The sequence below is a fragment of the Periplaneta americana genome, chromosome 2 (genome assembly GCF_040183065.1).
Source record: "Periplaneta americana isolate PAMFEO1 chromosome 2, P.americana_PAMFEO1_priV1, whole genome shotgun sequence".
NCBI classification, from domain to species: domain Eukaryota; kingdom Metazoa; phylum Arthropoda; class Insecta; order Blattodea; family Blattidae; genus Periplaneta; species Periplaneta americana.
In genome coordinates, this window is record NC_091118.1 from 199361918 (window position 1) to 199376788 (window position 14871).

Here is a 14871-nt window from a genome sequence, read left to right on the forward strand (position 1 = left end):
CCTCTGCTTCGGAATGTGGACGTGAGGTCAGCAGTCGGCTGGTCGGTCTTGGCCCTTCATGGGCTGTAGCGCCATGGATTTACTTTACTTTTAGTTTCCATGTAGTCTACCACAAGGCCACTCTTATCCGGAATTAGCGGGTATAGAGGAGTCTATATTGAAGGGGTGGTTGGACTGATCCATTACATGGGGTGTACTACGTTAAAATGGCAATATTTGGGTAGAAAAGCGATTACAATATTATACAAAATAATGAGTATTAATGGACAAAATATGTAAAGAAAATATCAAAGGAAAGAAACATTATTTTACATTAATAATGGGGTTTTATGACCAAAATTAAATGAAAATATCTAAAAAAAAAAAACCGAATAAAACAAAAGATGTTATTATGAGTTGAAACAGGGAAAAAATTAAAAAAAAAAATGTCCTAACAAATATGTCTTAAAACGCTCAGTTTATCACATAACATATGAATACTAAAGCAGTAATGTTTCTGGGTTTCTAGAAAAAAGATGCAATTTCATCAAAATCCTAGCCCTAATTATAATCCTTACATGGGATTCAGACTTCTATGTAATGCTGTTCTGAAAATAACACAAACTTTCTAGAAATAAAAAAGTATCATCATTACGTTTTAGATACTATAATTGTATATAAGAAATATAAGTTGCAGACGTGTTTCGCATTATAAAGTACTAGGTCTATTTCCCGAAGTTCATCAACTCAATCCTTGTGTTAAAGTCATTTTGGTAACATTTTACGCTTATCCTTGAGATAAAAGACAAAATGGGACTTACATATCAAGCATTCTTTTAACATTTATCTCATAATTAGTTACACTGCGGCCTTTAGTATGCCTTACATTTTGAGTGCGATAAGTTTCTCTTTTCCACAGGGACTGAAGGTCGTAGAACATTCATAAATAAAATAAACTTACCCTTTTTGTGTGTTTTTAGTATCAGCTTTGTGACAGAAGGAGTGCTTGGATGTGGAATGAGATTCTATAAAACCCGAGACGATCTCTGAACCCAAATACCGGAAACGTTTATAAATAAATACAACAAAAAATTAAGTGCGGAGACTAAAAAACCAGTTCTTAGATATTGTTAATGTAAGTGCCAAAGAAACTCTTATTTATGATTTATTTTTTCTTTTGAATCGTAATTTCAGTCTGCTGGACCATATAGGCCTACGTAAAAAGAGAAGAAAAAAAATCGATGATACAAAATGTCTTTATAAAAACGTAATATTTATTCAGAACGCAACGCCACTATGTATGTTGTAGTAAATAACAGTTATTTATCTTATAATTGTCTAAAATTGGGCATTGTTTGTGACTGAGATGATTGCGTTCGTGTCATAATTCCTCACGAACACATATCGGACTTTCAGCCACGTGTATTATACAACGTTTATCTTAAGCTGGTAATTATCGTAATTATTTTCCTTTTCATATATTCCAAAACTTCTCAGTCTAAATAACCGTTTATTTCAATGTAACTTAATTTAAACAAACAAAAAAAAAACACGTCAATTTAGATATTGAGGAAGAATTAAAACTTGGTCAATTACATTTTAGGTTTTACCCACTCCTTTTAAATTTCAAATGGTACCCCTATATTATGATACAATTTGAAAGAGTATTCAATTGTTTATACATCTCATTCATCTGTTCTCACATCTTTTGTTTTCTATCGTCACCTGGCAACTTGGGTTGTTGTTACTACATTCTTACTGGTTATTGTGCTTTTCATTGCTTCAAGTAAATTCTCTACAAACTTGAGATATATAGGCAACTTTAGCTTATTGCTCCTATTTAAAAATTAAGCAACCGATGTTTTCTCGTTAATACTTACTTTTTATAATTTATAACTTAAAACTAGGTCATTTAGGGTCGATTTCACCAAAATTTAGTTCAGTCACACATAGCTAATTCTTCATTAAATATACCTAAGTCCTCTTTTAACACGTTTCACCGTGCCAAATGGAGTCGTTTTGCTAATGACAACTTATTATTGCGGTATAACCAATAGAACACATTTTGAGGAAGAATCAAACAGTTTTCATTTTTTCAAGGTCTCTTGAAATCGACACCCGTTCTTCATAGTCATCTTCGGTACAAAATCGTGAAAAATTGTGTTGTAAGTAATTTACTTACTGCACTGTTATTTCCAGCAATTAATTTTGCACACTGTAATTAGAACTATTAAACTTGAGAATTGTATATGAATAATTAATACACCTGAGTGTTAAAATGAATACCAAAAAATGGAAAATGTATTCACTATTCTGTCTCGATCTCCAGTCTATTTTGAATCTTCCCCAAGATTTCAAGACCTGAAGTTTTACCCAGACGAAAACAGAGAGTAAATTCTTTGTCATCAAGTTCAGTAAAGAAGTAATTTCGTTTTCTAATACATTTTTGTTTTTTTATTTTGCACGGAAAAGTCATAATTATCCATTCCTTGTCATCAACTACATAATTCAATGCTAGTTTCACTACTATTTTGCATAGACTTAAATTAAGAAGTTAGGTACAGCTTACAGCAGTAAAATTTTTGGAAATACTCAAGATTTTCTTCCTCCATTATTGTATCTTGTATAACAATGAAAATTGGTATGTGTGAAACACTATCCTTCTGCTATATGAAAAAAAAAAATATATTTTTTACGATTTAAAAAAATTATATATATATATATTTTTTTTTTTTTTTTTTCATTATGGTGACAGTTCACTGTGCAGTGATGAAGCGTTTCTTTCATAACTCATAAATGTGTTAACTTTTTCATGTTCTCTTTTATTTTATTGCTGAAACTCATGTTTACAATATCATGCTCTTTCAACTACATTCCTCAATAAATAAAATTTTTTGTATTTTGTGATAGAAGAAAATACTGATATTTGACCATTTTTAAATGAATTTATTTTTTATCAGACAATATATCAAAGATAGAGAAGTGATCTTGCATCATATTGTAGATATGACATGCATAAATACACACAAAAAATTTCATCACAGAATGTTGGATAGTTTTTGAGTTATGTGGGAAACGCTTCATCACTGCACAGTGAACTGAATTTTGAAAACAAAAATGTAAATAATTTTTTTTAATCGTAAAAATATTTTTTTTCATATAGCAGAAAGACTGTGTTTTACACATACTAATTTTCATTATTGTACAAGATACTGTAATAGAGGAAAAAAAAAATGTTGAATATTTCCAAAAATTTTACTGCTGTAAACTGTACCTAACCCCTTAACCAAGTGGTCAAAATCGGGTCCTTAAATATAAGTCTTGCTTAGCGCGTTAATATGATCTTAAATATGTGGTGAAATGAAACTTTGGCTAAGTCTTATTTAAACGAAGATTTAATGAAGACTTAAATTTAAGTATAGACGGTGAAATGGACCCTTAATAAATGATAAATTCTTGAATTTAATTAAGTTTAGATATAGTTATGTGTAACTTGAATTAACAACTTTAGGGATTCAAGCTTGAGTGGAAAAGTGTCTCTAGGGGTATGGGGGAAAAAAAGGTTGAATACCACGAATGTACTGGAGGTCCACAAGTCTTGTAAGAGTAAACCACGCACTATTTTTACGTCAAAAGCTACTCTTATCGGGGTGATCATCAGGTTCATTGAGGAAAGCTCCCTTTCACATTCGGCACTTGAGACTGCAACACAGTTTACAACTGATATTAGTTTTTTCATCATGGGTGAGTTGTTCCGGAACTGAGCCCCGGACATCCCCGGCTGAAATTAAGCCCTGGATAAGAGGTTCTCAAATTAATGCGTATTTAAATAGCTATGTGCAACTATCTTAAACTATAGACCTTAATAATGAGTTAAACATTTTGTAAGTCTGCAATATATGATTATTATTTTTTTTTACTCCGAGTCAAAATATGTTATTTTACTTCTCGGAGATAAGCGCTTCGATTTTAGTGTTGTCACATCGTTAAAAGAAATACAGTTTTAGTAATGACAAAAAAGCAGCATATTTATATTGAGTAATGTGATTATTGTGCCATAAATATTAAAAATATAGTTGTATTGTATTGTATTTATTTACATTCCATTGTATTCGTACGTCGTTTTACAGCTAGAATATGGAACAAGTCAAAAAACTTAATAGTAGGGGAGAGTTGGGTAATATCGGACATCGGGTAATATCGGACAGTGATGTTTCTTTCATCTACCACGAGATGATAGTACCTAAGTGACATGGTTACGTTTCTGTATGCGACATCTGAACACTGCTACTACCATCTGGTGGTAGATGAAAGAAACATCACTGTACTACCATCTGGTGGTAGGTGAAAGAAACATCACTGTCCGATATTACCCGATGTCCGATACTACCCAACTCTCCCCTACTATTATTATAGTCACAGTCTAGTTGAAATATAAACAGAAGAGTTTAACAATACCGTCTACTAGTAGTCTACAACACAAAGGTTTAATATCAATACTTAATACAAGACAAATATTCATGAAGCGTTGTTGAATATCATAAATTATGCACCTACAGAATATAAGGCGTGAGAAATTAGATACTTTTTTAATTTGACCCTAAATAATCTTATGTTTTGAGTTTAATTTTTTATATCCATAGAGATGTTATTAAAAAATTTTACTGTCATACGACGCACTCTTTCTGATAGCATGATAGACTTGTTGATGGAGTATGAAAGTCATTTTTTGACGCATATTTATGCTATGAACTGTTGAATTTGTTACAAAGTTTTCACGATTACATACGAAGAAGTTTATTAATGAAAAAATACTGACAAGCCATGGGCATTATTTTTAGTTTTTTTTTTTTTAAATGGTCCCACACGATTCCCTAGATTTAGCATCTAATATTATTGTAATTACTCTTGTTTGTAGTAGGAATATATTGTTACTATCTGTAGAATTTCCTCAGAATATTATCCCAAAACTCATTACCGAATAGAAGTAGTCTATGCAAAGTATATTGTTTTTAAGGTATTGATATTTACTATCTCTTGCATAGATCTAATAGCAAAACATGCTGAATTTAATTTGGGAGTAATTTCTTTAATATGAGTTCCCCAATTTAACACATTATCGATTTGTAAGCCAAAAAATTTGGTTGTTGTTGTTGTTTCTATTAGGGACCTATTGTTAATTATTGCATTTGAAATTTGCGAGGGTGAATTTGGGCAGGATTTAAATTGGATTCTGTTAGTTTTGTTACAATTTAATACTAATTTATTGGCTGAGAACCAATCACATGTATTCTGAGGACAATTGCCTCTGTTGTGTTTAATCTTGCCCCCATATAGTGAGAACTATAACACAGTTGAAAGGATGAAGGAAGTCAACGAAAATGGAGCGTAATCTACTTCCGTTCTGGTTAGAATTTGCTTGAGATATTGAAAAAATAACATTACTGTTGAAATCTCATTTTCAGTACAGGAGCACCGGTATAGTAATGGAAGCCATTTTGAATTTCCTGGACGTGACGATTTCTTATCATATGAATGGAGCCAAGTATCTCAGCTTACATCTGACGAGGCAGTTACTGGGTCATTGACACTGGATTATCTATGTACCAAGATGTCGACCTTCGAGGAAAGGCAACACAACTACTTGAAATCTTCAGTCCAATGCAAGAAAAGCGAATTAATTTTCAGGTACGGATATGCAAGTATGACTCTTCTTGGCCTTCAAGAATTAACCAAGCCTCAATAGCACACACATGACCACATAACTGACCTTCATTAACACCAAACAAAATATAGGTTACAAAAACAGATGCACATTTGCATATGTAAACAGAAGTCTCAATAAAAAAACACATGCCTATGTTTATACAAGAATCATCTGCACACAGTTCGATGCAAACGCACAGATTGTTGTTTGCACAAGACTTTTCCTACTGCACCAACCCAAATCCGAGCACAATTGCACAAGAAATTATGAATTTGGATATGCATATGCACTCAGTGTTGTACGCACAAGGACCAAGTTCAAGTAATTTGTCACATTTTGTATGCAAGGATCCCAACATATGCACGGAATGTCTGCACCATAATCCCGTATGTGAATATAATGCCATTGTTGTCCACTGGAATTAACACAAACTGCACCACATCCCCACAAATCTGCACAAAATTCTAATTATTGTACCTTTCTCAGAGAGTTCAGTATCATTTTAAAATGTTGTTCAAAACAGTTTTACAGAAGGAGTAATGCATCTTTACCACTGATGTTCGAGCAACCTAAGAAGGAGACAGGCAATGTGTCAAGAAGGCATTTGACATCTCTACAGAATCTGAAAAATTCTGCGCTATGGACTAGAACCCAATCGAGTTACAGCAAGCTGCAATTATAAAAAAAAAACGTTCACTGATTAACTTTCAATTTCTTTACTGTGTTAAGTTTTAGATAACTATCTAGCTGACAAGTTTCGAAGTGTTATCCTTCATTGTCCAAAGCCTAGTGAAGATTCCGCGTTATCTTCTGGTTTCCTGTGGTAATGGGGTGTATTCATGATTGTGTAGAAAGGGTGTGTGTTTTGAAATTGAGTTGAGTGTTCAGGATGTGCTGTGGATGTGTTTTTGTTTGTTTGTAAATTTCGTATTGTTCTATAGTGTCAAGTCTCTGTTTTTTTTTGGCTGGATGTATTGTATTTTCATGTCTGTGTCTATGTTGTTGTAGTTGTGATTGGAGTTTGTGATGTGTTTTGCGTAGTTTGAATTTTTGTGTAGTTTGATTATGGCTGTGATATGATCCTTGTAATGTGTTTGAAATGATCTTCCAATCTGTCCAACACACAGACTAGGCACATAAATAAATACATACAACTTAACAGGAGTATACACACTACATAAGTACATATCATGCAACAGTTGCATTAACTTCACATTGGACAGACTGGGAGATCATTTCAAACACGTTACAAGGAACATATCACAGCCATAACCAAACCACACAACAATTCAACCTACGCAGAACACATCACAAACTCCAACCACAACTACAACAACATAGACACAGACATGAAAATACTAGCATCCAGCCAAAAAAAACCAGAAACTTGGCACTCTAGAACAATACTAAATTTACAAACATACGAAACACACTCCCAGCATATCCTGAACACTCAACTCAATTTCAAAACACATACCCTTTTCGATACAATCATGAACACATCTCACCACAACAGAAGATATCAGAAGATAGCGCGGGACTTTCACTAGGCTTTGGACAATGAAGAATACCACTCCGAAACTAGTCAGCCAGGTAATTTTCTAAAACGTTAATACAGTAAAGAAGTTCCAACTTAATCAGTAATTATGTAAGTGTTAAACGCATATATGGAAAAATTAAGAAGAAGAAGAAAAAACGTTGTTGACTACACAGGACATTTTTGCAAAATTTAGTTTGTCCCGTACTCGATATAGATTGCGAAAATGTAGTGGTTCAGTGAAATAGTGATCTATTGACAACAGAAATTACAAATTTCGGTCTTTATTAAAACGGTTATTATTTAATATATCTGCCATTGACGTAAAAGCGCATTTACTTTCTAATATCTAATATTGTAATTGTAAAAGAAATCTGTTTTAATTAAATAGTATAAATTCCTTTGTGAGTTAGATCATTGTCTCACTATAGAATCCGATTCACATAAAATTTAATCTTGTTATTTCGCTCTTTATTAAATAAAGTTAACAGCTTTTAAAATTTAAGATATTTTTGAAAGGAAAAAGTAATATTAATTGCTGAAATCTTGGCTAACTTACATGAAATCTTGAAATCCGAACAGAAGAAATGGCATTTTGTTAGCTTTCCAACATGACTATAATTTAGGAAGCTATTTGCGCGTTGTTGAAAGCGAAATTTCCTTGCTTTGGAATATTATGACAGAGAAAAAAAGTATTAATTTGATTCTATATTCCAAGATATTCCAAGATATTTTTAGGATTATGGTTAATTTCTAAATTTGTTTATTTCAAAATAATATACAATTAATACAATGTAAATCGAATTTTATAAATTAAATATAATACCTCAAACACAAATTTCAACAAATAAATTAATGACCTAATAATGAACTTATACAAATAAAAAATGAACATCGAAAGTTTCAATTTCAGCTATTGCCAAGGAGAAAACAAGCGAGATCTAGAGTATACACACATTCTGCATAATCGCGTTCAGAGACTAAATAAAGTCTATCACTAGTATTAACCCAGATAAGACTGACGTCCTATATATAGGACGGAACGTTTTATTTTTTTAACATTGCTGTGTAAGATTTTCATAGTCGGCAATCATGATACCATAATCCTTATGTGTTATAAATTGTCTCCAATTTTTTTTTCTTAAATTTAGTCTGTCATAGTCATTGTTATTAACATATTTGTGTGAAACGTCCGGTGTCCTATATATAGGACGTCAGTCTTATCTGGGTTAAAATTACAAACTTAACTTTACGATCACGAACTACTTCTCCGTAAAAGTGACTCAGCTTATGCGGGAGAAGATGATGAAAATACCGATGAATAATTTACTGCTTCGATGAGCGCTATACCCGTCCTCAAATTATAAATGCATCTTCGTATATAACTTAATATGTAGACATGCACATTATGTGGCAGATTTATATTTTTATTAACCCCGATGAAAAAGTGTTATTAAAATAAAGAATGGTAAAACGAGATAGACTAGTGGGCATTTCATTTAAGGAATTGGATTGCGGTCTCTGGCAAACCATGATGAGGGGCAGGTTTTCTTACTGCCAGGGTTGCCACCTTTCAGAGTATGGACAAGATTTGGAGGTTATTTACCCATAAGTTCCAAAATTGTTCAATCTTTGATAGTTGTCTACTGTTTTAAACAAAATATGACATTACTAATATTGTTTAGTATGGTATACCATAAAACATAGTATAATAATATATGAACCGTTGAGAGCAGAAGTGGTGTAAGTCAAAAATGGGTAATGAGGATTAAAGTAAACATTCTGTAAAATACAACGCAAAGTAGCAATTAATATTCAATTTATTTAAACTATTAGTAGTCAATGGATAGCACGAAGGACATATTAATTGTTACTTTGCGCTGTATTTTACAGACTTTTTACTTCAAACCTCATTACCCAATTTTGACTTACATCACTTCTGCTCTGAACGGCTCATATACAGGCACCTAACCCAACTAACTTAATTTCAGTAACATTAGTAAAGGAATTAAATAGATCACATATAATAGATCTCAACCCAAAATAATTCTGAAGACAACAGGGAATACAAAGAATTTTGATACACATTATTATTACATTCATTTAACAATGTGTCCATTTATACTTTTTGTTGCTTCCAGCAGATCCCAATGGTCGTTTTACATTTTGTTACTTATCTACAAATTCTGAACAAGTCATATTAAAGCAAATCTGGATTTCAGGTAGGACTCTGTAAAGCTGACCAATAATTTCAAGGGAAAAATTGTTCCGGGACAGGGCATCGAACCCGAGACCTTTTGCTGAGCGCGCCAACGCTCTACCGACTGAGCTACCCAGGAACTCTACCAGACCTCGATTCAATTATTGAATGGGTGCAGTTCTGCGTTATGTAACTTTCTCCATTCTTCTATGATTTTATTTCTCTTAGCGCCAAATATTTGCCTGAGCACCTTATTCTCGAACGCCTTTAACCTCTGTTCCTCTCTCAACGTGAGAATCCAAGTTGGCCTGGCCATAAAGAAAAATATTGAAATATTGAAATGAATTACTTTAGTGATTTGAATTATAAAATCGGGACAATTATCGTCCCGACTGACGTCACCCAGGAACAACAAAGTCGAAATCGGGACTTACTTACTTACTTACTTACAAATGGCTTTTAAGGAACCCGAAGGTTCATTGCCGCCCTCACATAAGCCCGCCATCGGCCCCTATCCTGTGCAAGATTAATCCAGTCTCTATCATCATACCCCACCTCCCTCAAATCCATTTTAATATTATCCTCCCATCTACGTCTCGGCCTCCCTAAAGGTCTTTTTCCCTCCGGTCTCCCAACTAACACTCTATATGCATTTCTGGATTCGCCCATACGTGCTACATGCCCTGCCCATCTCAAACGTCTGGATTTAATGTTCCTAATTATGTCAGGTGAAGAATACAATGCGTGCAGTTCTGTGTTGTGTAACATTCTCCATTCTCCTGTAACTTCATCCCGCTTAGCCCCAAATATTTTCCTAAGCACCTTAATCTCAAACACCCTTAACCTATGTTCCCCTCTCAGAGTGAGAGTCCAAGTTTCACAACCATACAGAACAACCGGTAATATAACTGTTTTATAAATTCTAAGTTTCAGATTTTTGGACAGCAGACTGGATGATAAGAGCTTCTCAACCGAATAATAACACGCATTTCCCATATTTATACTGCGTTTAATTTCCTCCCGAGTGTCATTTATATTTGTTACTGTTGCTCCAAGATATTTGAATTTTCCACTTCTTCGAAGGATAAATCTCCAATTTTTATATTTCCATTTCGTACAATATTCTGGTCACGAGACATAATCATATACCGAAATCGGGACTGTCCTATGAAAATCGGTTAGGGTGGCAGCCCTGCTTGCTGCAATGACATTCTCCACTCAGCGTTACTTGGTTGTCATAAATACATATCTTCGTCTCTGAACAGTCTCTATGGTATGTGAAGACTGTTTAATAAATACCGGTAACTGACCTCTTAAACAACACACTTTCGAAGTACGGGCTGTAGAATACAGTTCGGAATAACGCTTTAGGTTGGCATGTAGGGAGCAGATGTGTGAGTTTACCAAGGGGAGAAGCTATATCTGTCCCTCCTACATTACCTTTCAGTAGGGTGATGGTAAGGGGGGGAGGGTGTAATTTGTAAAGACGTTTCCATTGAGAGAACTAGTTCTGGGCAGCCAGACACAGAACCTCGGAAATCTCTGGCGCCAGTCAAATAGTGCGTCGTTGAGAAAATGAAACGCACTTCGAGTCCAGCTATACAATCAGTTGCTGTTTTTTTTACTTGGTTATTTAAGGACTCTGTATCAACTACGAAGTTATATAGATATTTGGCGAGATGAGTCCGAGGATTCGCTATTGTTTACCTGACATTTTTGTCTTGCGGCTTTAATAATAATAATTTATTTATTTATTTAATCTGGCAGAGCTAAGGCCAGTAGGCCTTCTCTTCCGCCCAGCCAGACTCTAATTCTAATTGAATACAATTGGTTACACAGTTATTACATTAATATCTAGACCATAAAACAACATGAAAGTAAATAATGAAAGTTTTATAAGTAATGTTGGTGTGACAATAATAAACATTGGTAAGAAATAGTGATAATAATAATAATAATAATAATAATAATAATAATAATAATAATAATAGTAGTAGTAGTAGTAGTAGTAATGAGATAATTTAAATATTTATTCTGTGATATATATATATAACCATTAAACATTGAGAAACCTGAAACAGCTATTATTGTTAACAAGAATTGTTACAAAAATATTTCGTTAGTCTATTCTTAAATTGGTTTGATCCCTGACAGTCCCTGACATTACTCGGTAGGGAATTCCAAAGCCGAGGAACAGCCACAGTGAAAGAAGATGAATATGAGGATGTTCGGTGGGAGGGAATGGATAATATTGAGGAGTGTTGTGATCGTGTGTCTAGGTTATGATGGATGGATAAATTTTGAAAACGAGACGCAAGATAGACAGGAGTGGAGAAATGCAATATGTGAAAGAGAAGGGAAAGACAGTGGATTTTCCTACGATCTTCTAGACAGGACAACATTTCGAGGGATGGTGTTACGTGATCAGCCCAGCGAATATTGCAGACGAAACGGACGCACATATTATGAACACGTTGTAGTCTCTGCGCCGAAGTAACGCTTAGGTCAGTAAGCAGAATATCACAGTAATCGAAGTGGGGCATCACGAGTGTTTGCACTAACATTTTTTTTCGTGGAAAATGGTAGAAAATTCTTCAATCGCCTAAACGAGTGGATTAATGAGAATACTTTTTTCCAACTATGAGCGTATAGCATTGATTCTATATGGGTTCAATGGACGCAAGTTTGAATTTCTCCTAGGCTATGAATGTGTGTCAGTTGTCTACATACCTGGTGTTAATTATTCAGGAGCAATACCAATAAGCTAATGTATACAGTAAAGATTAATTTTTGGTTCTAAAAAATTTACCTGTTACGGTAAAAATGGTTATTAGAGGAGAAAAATTCTCTCCGGCGCCGGGAATCGAACCCGGGTTCTTGGTTCTACGTACCAAGCGCTCTAATCACTGAGCTACGCCGAAGTTCAATCCCCCTCCTCTAGTGTTTTTTCCCTTTGTGGCCTTACTCCATTTGTGTCACTGGTCGCAAGGAGCCAGTTTTCCTGCTTTCCTGTGTGAATTTCAAAACCTCTACCTCAGGATGCTTTCCTTTTCGTGGGCCAGTGAACTTCTTCCTCGTCGCATTAGAAGCAAATATCGCCATTCTGTGTTGGCGCCATAAGCAAATGTTGCTCTCTGCTACACAGAATTCTTCTGCAGCCTGTCTGTTTCCATGGTTTTCAACATAAAGCATAACCTCTCGTTTCAAGTTTGCTTCATACTGTACCCTTCGCTTTCATCTCCCATCTCCTGGTCAAGTACAAACCAGGGTTGCCAGATAAATGAAACGCAGTCGTCCTACCAACTTAAGAAAACTGTTGTACTTTAGTATAAAATTGTCGTACATTCATCATTTTACTATTTTATAGATAGTGCGCACAAATATATTTCACTTAACACCCAAAAAAAAAGTGGTTCATAGGCCTATAAATTTATATTCATTCATTCATAGTGTTCTGTTCAAGGGCAGATCTTTCACAGCAAACCCAGCAATCTCCAGTCTTTCCTATTTCAGCATCCATTTCTTCATCCAATCAAGAATTTTAGTAATTATAGTTGATATCCACAATGGCATTTAGCATTCAAATTACCATTTCTTAATCAACACTGTCATTTTCGGTAAAGCATGCACGATGACGCTTGGTCGGAAACAACAGCCAGCAGGAACTTTATCTTTGGCCGGCGCAACGGCAGATATTTAATATCAATCAGTGCGGCAGCTGATGATTACATCAAACTAATCCACCTGCAGTCGATTCAAATCCGACACCGCTAAAATGTCAGCGCGTCTAGATTTCTTAATCCTAGCGCGGTATTATTTCATTCATTAAAAAATACAGGGACATCATTTTATTTTTACTTGCATTTTTACTGTACCTGCATTTCTGAATGTACTTCACTCTCACCCCTTCACTAATGTCCTTGCTCCCGTCAGACACACAAACTTAAGGCCGCTGTTGCATTCGAAGTCTTCAAACAGTGAAGTAAACACTGCAGTGTATAGTGTGTTTCAGAAATATGGTTGCGTTTTTTATAGAAGAAAGAACCTATATTAATAATATCGTACTAAAAATTATATTGAAGAAACGATAAATTAAATTTCAGAGAATATGCTTCAAAATGTTTTTAATAATATGCGTAAAGAATTGAAGCTAGCATTGCAATGAACGGCAACCATTTTCAGCAACTTGTTTAAAAATTCAGATTAGCTTATTTTTAATTGAGGTGGCTAGAAGCAAAGGAATGCTAGTGACATTTGTAATAACATGAGTTAAGTGCATCAAGTGTAAGCTAAAGTATCTAAAATTTTAGTGGCAAAGGGATATTTTAATCGCATCACACATTAAAATTTAAATAAAAATTACACCGGCTTTACGAAAGCTTAAATATGTAAACCCCATTTTCTCAAAAGTAACAAGTGCACTTACAGCCCTTTACTTATGAGCCCCTCAATTTAAATGCACTCTCTATATTGTATGTTAACATCAATAATTAATATGCTAAATAAAGTAGACATTACATAACGAACATAGCCGCCTAAAAAGTTGAGTTTTTGAAAAAAAATGTTACTACTCTACTGTATTTTGATAAATTCCGTAAAAGTGATGATCAAACTGAAAATCGTAATATCGTATTTCCCTACAACATAAATGGATACACTACTTTTCTCTCCTCCTATACCTAGTAAAATGATTTGTTTACATATTGCACTAGTAATACCAAACTCCTGTAATGGAAAGGGGCAACAGTGTTTCCGAGTATAGCCAGGTTAATGTTAAAAATGTTGGTAAAAATAAAGTGATGTCCCTGTACTTCCATTGCTGAACATGCAATGAAGTTAGCAGATCTCTGAACCCGTGTTACTTTGATATAACAGCACCGGAGCTCAAGATGACAAATTTATGATTTGCATGGGAAGTGTAGTCACCATATTGATTTTCAAAGCATTTTTTATCCCTTATATATGTGTGATTAGAGATATTAGTCAATGACATACTGAATGAAGAAAAGTTGTCTAGAAAAGGGACAAATTAACTGTTATTCTTTTAATTATAGTCCGACATTGTGAGTTCCAAAATAATTTTGTTCCTTCAGTAAAATAGTCGTACAAAATTGTGTACGACTTAGAGTTCGGTCGTACCTCGTACAATTAGTCAAAATAGTCGTAAGCGTACGACTATAGTTGTACGTGTCCACACCTCTGGAGTAATGGTCAGCGCGTCTGGCCGCGAAACCAGATGGCCCAGGTTCGAATCCCGGTCGGAGCAAGTTACCTGGTTGAGGTTTTTCCCGGGATTTTCCCTCAACCCAATACGAGCAAATGCTGGGTAACTTTCGGTGCTGGACCCCGACCTCATTTCACCGGCATTATCACCTTCATTTCATTCAGACGCTAAATAACCTGAGATGTTGATACAGCGTCGTAAAATAACCCAATAAAATAAAAAAT

General features: G+C 34.4%; 1 protein-coding gene across 1 annotated transcript in view; it reads left to right on the top strand.

The window, feature by feature from the left end:
* HisT (Histamine transporter) overlaps positions 1 to 14871 on the top strand; it is a 112971-nt gene that overhangs the window by 739 nt on the left and 97361 nt on the right. The window lies entirely within an intron of this gene.